This window comes from Lepus europaeus, chromosome 1 (assembly GCF_033115175.1).
Source record: "Lepus europaeus isolate LE1 chromosome 1, mLepTim1.pri, whole genome shotgun sequence".
Classification (NCBI taxonomy): Eukaryota; Metazoa; Chordata; class Mammalia; order Lagomorpha; family Leporidae; genus Lepus; species Lepus europaeus.
In genome coordinates this window covers 51671517-51685251 of record NC_084827.1, presented here as the reverse complement: position 1 = coordinate 51685251, position 13735 = coordinate 51671517, and the positions used below count along the sequence as shown (strand labels likewise).

General features: G+C 40.9%; 1 protein-coding gene across 1 annotated transcript in view; it reads left to right on the top strand.

The window, feature by feature from the left end:
- IMMP2L (inner mitochondrial membrane peptidase subunit 2) overlaps positions 1 to 13735 on the top strand; it is a 1077920-nt gene that overhangs the window by 949131 nt on the left and 115054 nt on the right. The gene's annotated exons all lie outside the window — the stretch shown is intronic.

Sequence of the window (13735 nt, the reverse complement as noted above, 5' to 3'; positions counted from 1 at the left end):
ATAAAGATCTTCCTGCTGCTAAAAAGCCCTTAGTCATTACTAGGAAGTATTTAATGAATTAACTGTGTGCCGCTGACAGAGTTTAGGAGTTGTACTGCTGAAAACTGTATTACTTATTTGATCCCTGTTTCCTAGAATATAAGTCATCCAAGGAAAAGGCAAATTGGGGAGTAATTTTTTTAAATTAATTTATTTTTGGTAATACAAAAAGAACAGATTTCATACAGTTCATAGATATAATTCTAGGAATATAATGATACTTCCTCTTCTCTTTCTTTTCTTTTAATTTTTGAGATAACATTTTTAAAACTTAGTTTATAATCGCAGGTTAATCTTCCACTAAATACAGAGTGCAAAAAGTAAAAACTAGAAAGACTATCTTTCTGCAGGAGATAGAAAAGAGCTATAAACAATAATCAGCTTCATACCTCACTAAAGTCCTTTTGAAGTAAATATGTATTTATGCTAGTGAAGTCATACGGACCTAGTATTTGATTCTGAGTTTTAAATAGTATTCGGGCCTTGCGGCGCCGGCACACCGGGTTCTAGTCCTGGTCGGGGCACCGATCCTGTCCCGGTTGCTCCTCTTCCAGTCCAGCTCTCTGCTATGGCCCGGGAGTGCAGTGGAGGATGGCCCAAGCGCTTGGGCCCTGCACCCCATGGGAGACCAGGAGAAGCACCTGGCTCCTGCCTTCGGATCAGCGCAGCGCGCCGGCCACAGCACGCCGGCCGCGGCGGCCATTGGAGGGTGAACCAACGGCAAAAGGAAGACCTTTCTCTCTGTATCCCTCTACTGTCCACTCTGCCTGTCAAAATAAAAATAAAAATAAATAAATAAATAAATAAATAAATAGTATTCAGGGCCTGTGCTGTGGTGTAGCGGGTTAACACCCTGGCCTACAGCGCCAGCATCTCATATGGGCACCGGTTTGAGTCCCGGCTGCTGTTCTTCCGATCCAGCTTTCTGCTATGGCGTGGGAAAGCAGTAGAAGATGGCCCAAGTCCCTGGGCTCTTGTACCCACTTGGGAGAACAGGAGGAAGCTCCTGGCTCCTGACTTTGGATCGGCTCAGCTCCAGCCATTGTGGCCAATTGGGGAGTCAACCAGCAGATAGAAGACCTCTCCCTCTCTCTCTTTCTCTCTCTGTCTTTCTCTCTCTGTCTCTCTCTCTCTCTCTCTGCCTCTCCTTCTCTTGTGTAACTCTAACTTTCAAATAAATCTTTAAAAAATATTTGTAATGAGCTTAGTGATAGTCTAGCCCAACATCATCTTTTATTGGAGAACTTGAAGCTATGGGGAAGTTAGGAACATACTCGAGGCCAGTCTTCATCGCTCCACATGGCAGTGAACTTGTTGAATTGAATGCACACTTTGCTCTGTAGATTGCAGCTTCTGAGGGAGCTTGCTTCTCTGTTTACATGTACTTCTGGCTTTTCTTAACCTTTTATATATGCATCCTCCTTTTATTCTGAAAAAAGAACTTGAGATAGACTCATTATACCTCTTCTAACTATTTGACTTTGAATTTTTCACAGAACTTCTATATAGTGAAATGTGGACAAAACCATTTACTCAAATATCACATGCCCTGTTGCCCCAGAATGTCCATGTACACCAGTAGTAATTTATTTTGCATGATTGTTTCATTTATTATCATGGATTTTCTTCAGTGCCTTTGAAGCCTACATTTCAACAAATGAACATTCAATGATGTGACTGATATGATATGGTCAAATTGTAATAGGGAGAGCATCTGATTTGAGCTGGAAAGAATAGATTTCTTTAATACTGATGTAAGATCCAAACTGTGATCTCAGACAAGTAGAGTTTCTTTGCCGACCTTCAGTTCTTTCATTGAAATTGAGGATGATGGTACCTACCTGAAAAAGCTGTTACAAAATTTAAGAGAGATCATATTCTCACTGGGCTTCAATCTCTAGCAATAGCACATGGGGATCTAAAATAGCATAACCCACCTCAATAGCATGTTATGATTTCCCATACTCTGTATGTTCCCCACTAGCCAAATTTAGGCTTATTAGAGAACAAGGAATCTTGTCACCATGTGCCTGTCCCAGAAACAGGTTCCTACTGCAACCTCAGTGTACCAAAGACCTCTCATCTCCAGCCCATACCCTCCCAGGAAAATCACAATTATCCCACCTTCTTCTTTGTTACCTCAGCTGGCACACTGAAATTATTATCTTTGAGAACTTTAGGATTGTGGGCTTTTCCTCGTTTCATTTTCGGGGTCTTTTTTGATCTTTATATATCCTTGTTCTTTGCACCTTTTTGTTCTCAGTGCAAGGAGGTAGTAATTCCCCCTCATTTTGAAAACACTGTGTATCCATTTTCTCTGTCCAAGGCACGTGATAGTTCATACATATTGAGGATTTAATTGAACTTTAGGCAAAGAACAGAAGGATCTTGTGCTCTTGGGCAAATTCATATAGAGAGATCTAGCTCAGTGCCCAGCACACAAGAAATGCCTGTTAAGTATTAGCTTATGCTTTGGATTTGTGTGGGTGCAACTATGCCCTAAAGCAAGTACTATGTCAAATTGCCTTTTAGGCCACAAAAAACAGTTTTAAAAAATTTGAAAAGCATGAATGTTGTTCATACAGGTCCTTTCCATCTGTCCTCCCTCTTCCAATAAGGTTGCATTATCACATTTAAGCAAACAACATATTGTCAGAAAAGGAAAATGTCAAATTGGCAATGTTAAGACGGTACAGCTTACTCACTGTCAGAATTATGTAGCAGGTTAGGTTCTATCCTGTTTGTTGATTTCTCCCCCTACTATTTACTTCCAATTTAACATTGTCAGGCATAGTTTCTCTCTTTCACGATCATCCTGAGGATTGGAGTTGTACACTTTCTACCTGTATCACTCATCTTTTCATCACTATCACAGTGGCCGAGAGCAGCTATTTGCGAAGGAAGGTTGATATCAGCTCATGGTTTTGGAGGTTCATGGTCCCCATTAGTCTGTTGTCTGCTGACTGTGGTAGATGGCAGTATGCATGTAGAAGGAGGGTCACATCTCCAGTGAGCCAGGAAGCTGAGATAGAGGGAGCTCGCTGGTCCTCCACCTTCTCTGTGACCTCCCCTTACAGAGCAAGCTTGATTCAATCACAAGGTCTCCTTCCTAATAGCCTAATCCAATCTAATGACTTTCCAAGACCTCACCTTCAGAAACAATAATTGAATTAAGTTCTTTGCTTAATCAATTCTCATGACTCTGGGGATCAAGAGTTCAGCCCCATAACACATAGGCCTTGTAGGAAACCAGTTCTATTATCCAAACTGAAATACTATTTTAGGCTTAAAATATGTTTATAGTCATAAATTTTAAGTCTTGGGAATGTCTCAGAATTGCTTCTTAATGTACATTTGGATTTAAAGGCCTGAAATGCCAAAGGAGTTGAAGTAAGATTACAAGGAGTCCAGCTATTCCTGCGCCTGACAGGTGCTTTGGAGGCTGACTCAGCCAGTAGCTCAGCTAATCTTCAGATCTCATCTCTTACACCTACAACTGAGTAAGAAAGAAACTAGGAATAACAAGCTAATCTCCTATTTCATATTCAAAGGCTTTAAACTAATTGAATAAAGTGATCATTCTCCTTTACTGGAAAAGAGCATTTGACTTCTATTATCTCTTAATTTTTCAAAGAAGTTTAAGGACTATGTAGAATATCACCTGAGATATATAATTATAATGAAACTTTATATGTACATCTTGTTATTAAAATAAGTATAATTAGGTAGGTTGACTTCCCTTATAATTATCTCTTTAAAATTTTATTTCAGGCACAGGCTATTGTTAATATTTTATATGAGTCTGTTTTATTTTGGATGAAGATTTTTGACAATTCATAACATGTTGTCAGATAAGACCCATTTATATCTTGCCTAAATTATATTTGAGTGTAGGAAAATGAATATTTTAGTCCATTTGATTAAAATATTCTGTACTTGGTTTTCTTGGAATAGAAATAATACATTGAATTGGTACTGAGTAGATATGTCATATTACTGACCACCAAATAATACCATAATGACTAATTAAAATTCACAAAGTTTTATTTTTCACAATTTGAGAGCATTTTAAAAATATTATTTATATGAGAGACAGACATATTCAGACAGACACAGCTTCCATGCGTTATTCACTCCCCAAATGCCAGTAACAGCCGAGGCTGGGCTGGGGCTGAAGCCAGGAGCTGAGAACTCAGTCCAGCTCTCCAATGAGGGCCGAAGGAAACCAATTACTTGAGCCAGTGAGAGCCACGGTCTGCCTCCCAGTGTCTGCACTGGTAACAGAATGTGGAATCAGGCCCAGGTATTCCCAAGTAGGATGCAGACATCTTAACTGGTGCATTCATCACTAGATTAAATGCCTTCCCTGTGATTTTCAAAGTTTAAAATGCATTTTAATATACTAAGGGAAAGCAATGTATTTTTTTCACTTTGTAAAGTATTTGAGAAATCTAAATGTTCAGAATTTACACTTACAGTACTGTATGTGAATAAAGCATTTTATACTACCCTGAGAATTTTTGCTCAGCATAGTGAATATAAACATTTTACGCCAATGAAGGAAAATAGTATTTTTTCATCTTCCAATTTAATAAATAGATAATTTTGTAGCAAATGAATTGATATGCAAAATACACATAGTTTTGCCTTGCCCCATATTAATGTGAAGCATGATATATACAACTAAAAGTCTTTTCAGTGGTCTATGACTTCTTCAAAAATCAGGACCAATAATTATCCTTAAATATTTCAAGTTTAACCAATAGTACATATGTATCATACCTTAACATAGAACATCTTCGCCCCTCCTTTGAAGGTTTCTGGCAAAATCTCGATTAGTTCCCTAATGACAGTCCTGTATCAGTAAATAATAAGCTTACGGTATAGGAACTACTCAGCTTCCAAACTCAGGAGGCACGGGACTCAAATGAGAAAGCAGGCACTCCAGGGCAAAGACTGGCAATCTGAACCCATGCCGTGATGAAATAGATTGAGCAAGGCACCTTCTTTCAGTAAATAACATTTCTACTTCACAGTTTGGGTAAGCCTCTCATTTAAATACAGGTAAGCTGGTAAGACTTTAGTTGTGTAACGAGGTGGTATGTCCCCAGGAATTAATCGACTCGTAGTGTAGAACAAGTCAATGTGGACATGGCGTGTTGTGTTGAGTTGGCCAAATGAGGAAGGGATACTGGCAGTGTGGGGAGACACTGTGTTGAGGAGGATGGGCTTCTGAGGTCCAAGAAGACAATAGAGTCCACAGGAATCTGAAAACCTGCCTCTGAATACCTCCTGGGTTTATACATGGAAATTATTCCAGAACTGCAGAGATGTAGACACTGGGAAGATACTTAATATTTATCTGCTGTCAGTAGTAAATCCCTAGCCCTCTTTTCACAACCAGAGTAACTGAAAAAGTTTGATTTTTTTTTAACAAAGCACTAAACTCTTTTCCTATCTAGTATAGAGAAATGATCTGGAGAGTCAGTTTCTTATTCAGTTACAGAAATTGAATAGTACACTTAATTTCCTGAATACCAATTTGCTTCAACCTTGTTTTTGAAGCTTTGTTGCAAGGCACTGAAATTGTAATGAAGTAAAAAAGGAACAATGTAGTCTCAGTACATCCTTAAAAGATTCTTACCTGGACCAGCCACATTAAAAAAAGATTCTTACCTGGACCAGCCACATAAAAAAGATGAGTTTAAAGACAATACAAGGCACTAGTGTTTAGTGCAACCGTTAAGCCCTCACTTGGGACACCTGCCTCCCGAATGAGAGTACCTGCTTTCTAGTCCCAGCTGTGCTCCTCATTCCAGCTTCCCAAGTGTGCACACTCTGCTAATGTGCACCCTGGGAGGCAGCAGATGATGGCTCAAGTACTTGGATTCTTGTCATTCATGTGGGAGGCTTGTGTGGAGTTCCCAGCTCCCTGGCTTTGGGCTTTCCCCACATCTGGTTCTTGTGCACATTTGGATAGTGAACCAGCAGATAGGAAATCTCTATCTTTCTGCCTTTCAAATAAAATACATAAATATGGGCTGGCAGTGGTGTAAAAGGTTAACCTGCTGCTTGTAATGCCTTCATGCCTTATCAGAATGCCAGCTTGAGTCCTGGCTGTTCTGCTTCTGGCCCAGCTCCCTGTTAATGCACCTGGGAAAGCAGCAGATGATGACTCAAGTGCTGGGGTCCCTGCCACCCATGTGGGAGACCTGGGTGAAATTCTAGGCTCCTGGCTAGACCCAGTCACACCATTTTGGCCATTTGGGAGAATGAATCAGTGTATGGAAGATCTCTGTCTCTCTGCGTTCCTCTCTTTCTCTCTGTCTGTCTCTGCCATGGTCTCTGTCTATATCTGAGGCTCTGCCTTTCAAATGAGTACATATTTAAAAAGTATAAATAAATAAAATGTAAAGGAGTACAAAATGTAGAAAACAAAAAAACGTAATTAGTGCTGGCAGATACATTCTTGTTAGTTTGCACAAAAAGCTCGTAGGATATGGTGATCTCATATATGACAGTATAAAACCCATGCATATGACTCTGGCCTCAGAATCAGTCCCGAAGACCTGACTGAAAACACCATGAGAACACTTCAGACATGGAAAGCCAAGACAGAGTGGCAAAAACGATTATGCATGAAGATCGCCTTGAGTGAGAACCCAGTGGAAAGAAGGGACTGTCAAAGAAGAATGTACTTTTCTCTGAAGGGAGGAGAGAACTTCCACTTTGCATATGGCCCTGTCTTTAGATTGGTTTTTAAACCGATGGAGTTTGTGGACTCAAAAGGCTTCCATAGCCTTGGCAGCTCATGTCAAGAGCCTCGGGTGATTACTGACATCATAAATAAGAGTGTCAGTTGTTAAATCAACAACAGGAGTCACTGTGCACTTACTCCCCATGTTGGACCTCTGTCCTTAATGAGGTGTACTATGAGAATCAATTAAAACTTGTATTCAAGGTGTACTTTATACTTTGTGTGTCTGTGTGGGTGCAAATAGATGAAATCTTTACTTAGTATAGAGTTGGTCTTCTGTATATAAAGTCAATTAAAAATGAATCTTAATGGAAAATGGAATGGGAAAGGGAGTGGAAGGTGGATGGGAGTGGGGGTGGGAGGGCAGGAATGGGAGGAAGAAACAACACTATATCCCTAAAAGCTATACATAAGAAAATTTGGATCCATTAAATAAAAACCTTCAAAAAATTCATACATATGAGGGTACTTCATAAAGTTCATGGAAATGCATGTTATGAAAAAATGAATTTCAAAAGGTTTTTGCACAAAGTAAGTTTACCTTTTAATTCCATTTTCCATGAATTTTAGAAGTACTCTTGTATTCCTTTTATAGCCGACCTATCATTTAAAAAAATCAACTTCAGTTGGCTGCAAATTGCCAATTTTCACAATTCCTTGGGCACTGCACTGTTTCCTTTGCTATGGAAAGAACAGTGGTCATTATTATTCTCACCATAGCCCATGGATGGCTGGTGGGAAGGATTGTGGCATGAACAGGAGGAAATAGCAACCCTCTCAGATCATTTCAGTTATATTTAATTACTCTCTGCTAGAATATTCTATGATGTCCCAGGGCCCTAAGAGGGCCCTCTCAACACTTTGTCCTCACTCACAGTCGGAGTTGGAAAGGACCAGATAAGCCATCTGGCTATTCCTAGAAATGCCACTCTGTGTGCATTATAACTGTTTTGCACCCCACCCCCCCGCGCCCTACACACACTGTTTAGAGTGGAACACCTAACTGTTTTGCCACACACACACACACACACAGACACACACACATTGCTTAGAATTGAACACCCAGCTACATACATTAGGACATAACCCCAAATGCACACGAGTCAGAAATACCTTCCTCCCGCTGTCAGGCCCCATCCTAAGTCATGCTCTTCTCAGTCACTCAACCTCCACTGTACAAACTTTTTTTTTTTTTTGACAGGCAGAGTGGATAGTGAGAGGGAGAGAGACAGAGAGAAAGGTCTTCCTTTTTGCCTTTGGTTCACCCTCCAATGGCCGCTGCAGCCGGCGCATCGCACTGATCCGAAGCCAGGAGCCAGGTGCTTCTCCTGGTCTCCCATGCGGGTGCAGGGCCCAAGGACTTGGGCCATCCTCCACTGCCTTCCCAGGCCATAGCAGAGAGCTGGCCTGGAAGAGGGGCAACCGGGATAGAATCCGGCTCCCCAACCGGGACTAGAACCCGGTGTGCCGGCGCCGCAAGGTGGAGGATTAGCCTGTTAAGCCACGGCGCCGGCCCACTGTACAAACTTAGTAAGAAAAATCCCCACTAACCCAAATTTGCCTTGTCTCCACCATGATGCATTTGTGGTTACTCACTATGTCTTTCAGGTATGGAAGGAATTTGAGTAAAAAGATAGTTTTTTTTGTTTGTTTTTGTTTTTACAGTTACTGCATACAAATATTGTAGGTTTCAGTTTTATTTGCTTACAGCAAAAACTGTAAGAGTAATTACTGGAATCTTTTTTTAAAAAAAAGATTTATTTATTTATTTGAAAGTCAGAGTTACACAGAGAGAGAAGGAGAGGCAGAGAGGCAGAGAGAGAGAGAGAGAGAGAGAGAGAGAGAGAGAGAGAGAGAGAGAGAGAAGAGAGATGTCTTCCATCCATTGGTTCACGCCCCAATTGGCTGCAACTACTGGAGCTGCGCCGATCGAAGCCAAGAGTCAGGAGCTTCTTCCGGGTCTCCCATGTGGGTGCAGGGGCCCAAGGACTTGGGCCATCTAATACTGCTTTCCCAGGCCACAGCAGAGAGCTGGATCAGAAGTGGAGCAGCCGGGTCTTAAACCCACACCCATATGGGATGCCGGCACTGCAGGCGGCAGCTTTACCTGCTGTGCCACAGTGCCGGCCCCTGGAATCTTTTATATATTACTTTTATATCAAACTTATAGAAAGTAGACAAAATAAAATGACTCTTACAGCCCACATGTGCTGGGGCTGATTTGCACTGGCTTATGAGAGCCAATCAATATATTTTCAGGAATATTTTGAATGCTTGTTAAAAACATAGCCATTATCATATGGTTAACAATTGAATATACAGGATCTGGCTTTTAAACAATCGGTAAGATGCACGAGTCCCACATCACAGTGCCCGGGTTTATTCCCAGCCGTGGCCCCTGACTCCAGCTTTCAGCCAGTGCAGACCCTGGGAGGCTGCTGTGATGCTCAGATAATTGGGTTTCTGCCAGTCCTGGAGGGTCCTGGGATTGAGTTCCCAGAACCCAGCTTCAGTTCCAGGTATTGCAGGCATTTGGAGAGTGAACCAGCATATGGAAGCTTACTCTGTCTTATCTCTCCCTCTCTGCCTTTCAAAGTTAAATTTACAAAGAAATTGAAATGGAAATAGAGATAATAAATCCCCCAAGACATCACTTTCTAATTATTTTACTACAGTTTACTGTTAGATGTTGTTGGCATAGCGGTGTGCTGTTGAGCACGTCTTCCCAACTGCATGTTTGGTGATTTCATGTCAGTAGCTTAAAATTGGCCACGGTGGATAATTCACACCACAATTAGGCGGGTATCATGTGTCATACTCATCCCAGCCTGCCCAGAGCCAGTTGTTAAACCTCCCCTAGTACACTGCTCTGTTCAGCTGAATTGTGCTGGGAAAGTATCAGTAGGTGCTATCACAGATCTTTGGGCAGTGTATTTCAAGTGGCAGTTCTTATGGCACCTGTATATACCCTCTGCTGGGTTTATTTAAAATAGTTTCTTTAGTGGTCAGCATTGTGGCAATGAACCACCTGTGATGCCAGCATCATACATGGGCACTGATTTGTGCCCTGGCTGCTCCTCTTCTGATTCAGCTCCCTGCCTGAGAAAAGCAGTGGAAGATGCCCCAAGTGCTTGGGCCCTTGCCATCCTCATGGGAGACCCAGATGAAGCTCCTGATTCTTAGGCTTGGCCCAGCCTTGGCTGTTGTGGCCATCTGGGGAATGAACCAGCAGATGCAAGATATCTCTCTGTCTGTCTGTCTCCCTCCCTCTTCCACCCCCCTTCCTGTAACTCTTACTTTCAAAGCAAATAAATCTTTATTTTATAATAAATCTTTTATTTTTATAGTTTTTATAGTTTCTTTGGATCTCTTCATAATGTTTGTTTTGGTCCAAGTAATTATTTTATATGCGAATATTTGAGAAACGTCTTGATAGTAGATCTTTCTAAATATGGGAGAAATGAAGCTGATTTTTGCTTTGCTCTGTTTTATCATTACGTTGTAAAGGGTTAACTCTGGTGATAATAGTCATGCTGTAGCCATAAGGATACAGTTATTCACTTACTGCTCTCTTCCAGTAGTACATATGCTAAAATTATTCTGCAGCTTAAAATGATGATGAATGTGTGCGTTCTGATATATTTTCTTCATGTCCCCAGCATTTCCTCAAATGCAGGCCATAGATGCCAAATTGGTGCTTCTTGAAGACAACATTCTAAACTATCTGATGTCTTCTATTTCCCATATTTTGTTTAATATCTTCTTAAGTTACCCATTTACTCACATATCTAAAAACTTTGAACAATTGTCAGCTCTTCTTTTTTTTTATGAAATGGAATTACTTAAATATCTTAAAGCTTGTGGATTCTGTATCGATTAGATTTCTCCACGGGAAAACCTTGACATCACAAAATAACTCTTAACTCCTACGTTTTTGCCTTCATTTTTGTGGTTCTAGAGACCAGATGTTCATCTTGGTAAAGCTGACATATTGTCATCATCTTCCTAACCCAGCGCTGCCTTAAAACTGCCAAGAAGTTTTGAGTGTGGGTGTTTCGGTAAAAAGGAATTCACTGCTGTCCATCAGTTAGAAAATGCTAGGTTTCCTTCTTTAGACTAACAGAACAATAAATGAAAAACAAGTCAAATTCTTCAAGCAGGGAAGACTAATTTTCAGCATCTTAAAATTAAAATAATTTATTAGATGATTTTAAAATAAGGCTTCATATATAACCACTAAACACTTTTGACAGTTTATTGTTATTCAGATTGTTTTCTCTCTTGTATCTGTCAATATGGAAGTTTTAATATAGTGGACCCGCAACTCACCATTATAACAGATCGTAAGAATAACACACATTGTAGCAAAAATAATGCCAAGTGACACTTCTGCCAAACGTATTTATAGAGTAGAGCTTATATAACATAAGGCATCCTATTCTAGAATTACTGTTCACTCTCTGGCTTTGTGGCTTTCTCAGCAGTATTCCTCGTTATTATTTTTGGTATAGAATGTTCGTATTAAATTAGTGGGTAAAGAAACTGTTTAGCTCTATGGGGTCTTATTGGAGCAGTAAATTTAAAACTAGGTTCTGCAGAAGAAATATAACGTAGGAAATGTGTATGAATGGCAGATTCAGTTGTTGCCAAATTGTCTCAAATAACTGCATCTTGCTTTAATATTGCTACAAACCCATTTTTTTCCCCCTAAAAGTAAAGAATGACTGCAAGTGTCCTCATCCATCTGAACAGTTGCCTTCATGTTTATTTGGTCACTGCCTATATTCTCCAAATGTGGCCTGACTCAGTAGTTGGGATCCTACAACAGTTGCACAGGTCCCTAACCAAGAAGAGAATTTGGGCATTCCCAGGAATTTCTAGTGATGCTAGGTTCTAACTATATCTATCATTTTCCTGCCTAAGTTTAACCTTGGGCTACTATCAAATATGTAGCTACACATTTGAGCAAGTACCACCCTGGGAAATTCAGGGATGACATTTACATGATCCCTACTCTAAACTTTAAAGAATAATGAAACACAATTGGTGGGGAAGACAAATACTCCAAAAAATAGAACGGGTGGGGTGGGGAGAATCAATCCTTTGTAGAAAGACTGGAGTAAGTCTAATATCTGATATGTAAGATAAAGTAATAAATATTCTGTTAACCTGAGTAGAAAAGACTTTATTAAGAAGGTGGCCCTTGAGTTGAGTTTGAGTCTCTTTGGTTAAGGATTTCAGCTTCCAGAAACTGGGAGTAAGTGGGAGATAGAGGGACCTTCCCTGGAATTAAAATGAAGCAGGTCATTGCTTGAATCTTGTCATATGGTTATAAATGTGCTAGCTAGCACACAACTGGTCTAGCACTTGCCCATTCCCAATCTTCACTCATTTAGGAGCTCCAACAATTGCTTTAAGGAAGGAAGGCTTCGCTCCCAGGAACATGCAACAATATTACCAGGGCCAGGAAGCCTGCGTTGCTCAGCTGAAAGCATCTTCTATGAAGGGTCTTCAGAAAGTTCCTTGGAAATGCTCATTATGAAAAAGCTATGCATGAATTTTTAAAAAAATGGGACCAAAAAGACTTACCCTTTCATTCCATTTTCTGCAGACTTTTGGAAGTGTCGTTGTATTAAGGGATATATACACACAGCTAAAAGAACTTTTTGAGCTGGAGTGATATCTGGCTATTGGGCTGCTGGGGTCTTGATCTTAGAGAGCAGATGCAGTGCTTCTAGGAAGCCACCTCTCTTAAATAACATGTGTTTTACCAAAGGAAAAGATTGTTAATATGACTTAAACTAATTAACTCATCCTGTATCAAATGGTGATATTTGGGGTGCAGGGTATATCTGTCTGTGGCGTATGGGCTCTTTGATGTGGTCTGTTTTTTAAAGATCAATTTATTTATTTGAAAGGTGGAGATAGAAGGAGGAGAGAGAGAGCGAGGGAGAGAGAGAGAGAGAGAGAGAGAGAGAGAGAGAGAATCTCCCCAAGTGGCCTTAACAGCCAGAACTGGGCCAATCTGAAACCAGCAGCCAGGAGCTTCCTCCAGGTCTCCCACATGGATACAGGGGCCCAAGCACCTGGACCATCCTCTACTGCTTTCCAGGTGCATTAGCAAGGAGGTGGATTGGAAATGGCGCAAGTGGAACTGGAACTGGCACCTATATGGGATACAGGTGCTGTAGGCAGTGGTTTAACCTTCTATGCCACCATGTCCAGCTCCTTAGATGTGGTCTTCAGACACTAACTACACAGGAGTGTGAATGGCTAATGGCTTTGGTGTTTAGTAAACATACCTAGGGTATAGATTAAAGAAGTATTTTATATAAGTTTTATATAAGTTACAGACAACTTACTATTGGCCAGGATATGATGTAACTCTCTTCAAGAAGCTATGTTTCAGTTGTTTTTTTCCTATGCATGCATTTTTTTAAATGACTGATTTGTTTTGAAAGTCAGTTAGAGAGAGAGAGAGCGCACTTCCATCTGCTGGTTCATCCCCCAGATGGCTGCAATGCCCAGCTCTGGGCCAGGCCAAAGCCAGGAGCCAGGAGCTTCATCCTGGTCTCCTACATGGGAAACAGAGCCCCAAACACTTGGGCTATCCTCCACTGCTTTTCCCAGGGCATTAGTAGGGAACTGGCTTGGTAGTAAAGCAGCTGGGACACAAACTTGTGCTCATATCTGATGCTAGCTTTGCAGTAGGTGGTTTAACCTACTGGACTAAAAGGCTGGCTGTGTTCTTTTTGAATTAATTTTTCTGAAAGGCAGAGAGAACATGCTTGTGCTCCCATTGCTTGTTCACTCCCCCAGATGCCTGCAACAGCTGCAGCTAGTCCAGGCTGAGGCCAGGAGCTAGAATACAATCCAGGTTCCCCGTATGGTGGCAGGAATACAATTACTTGGCCTATCACTACTGTTTCCCAGGGTGCA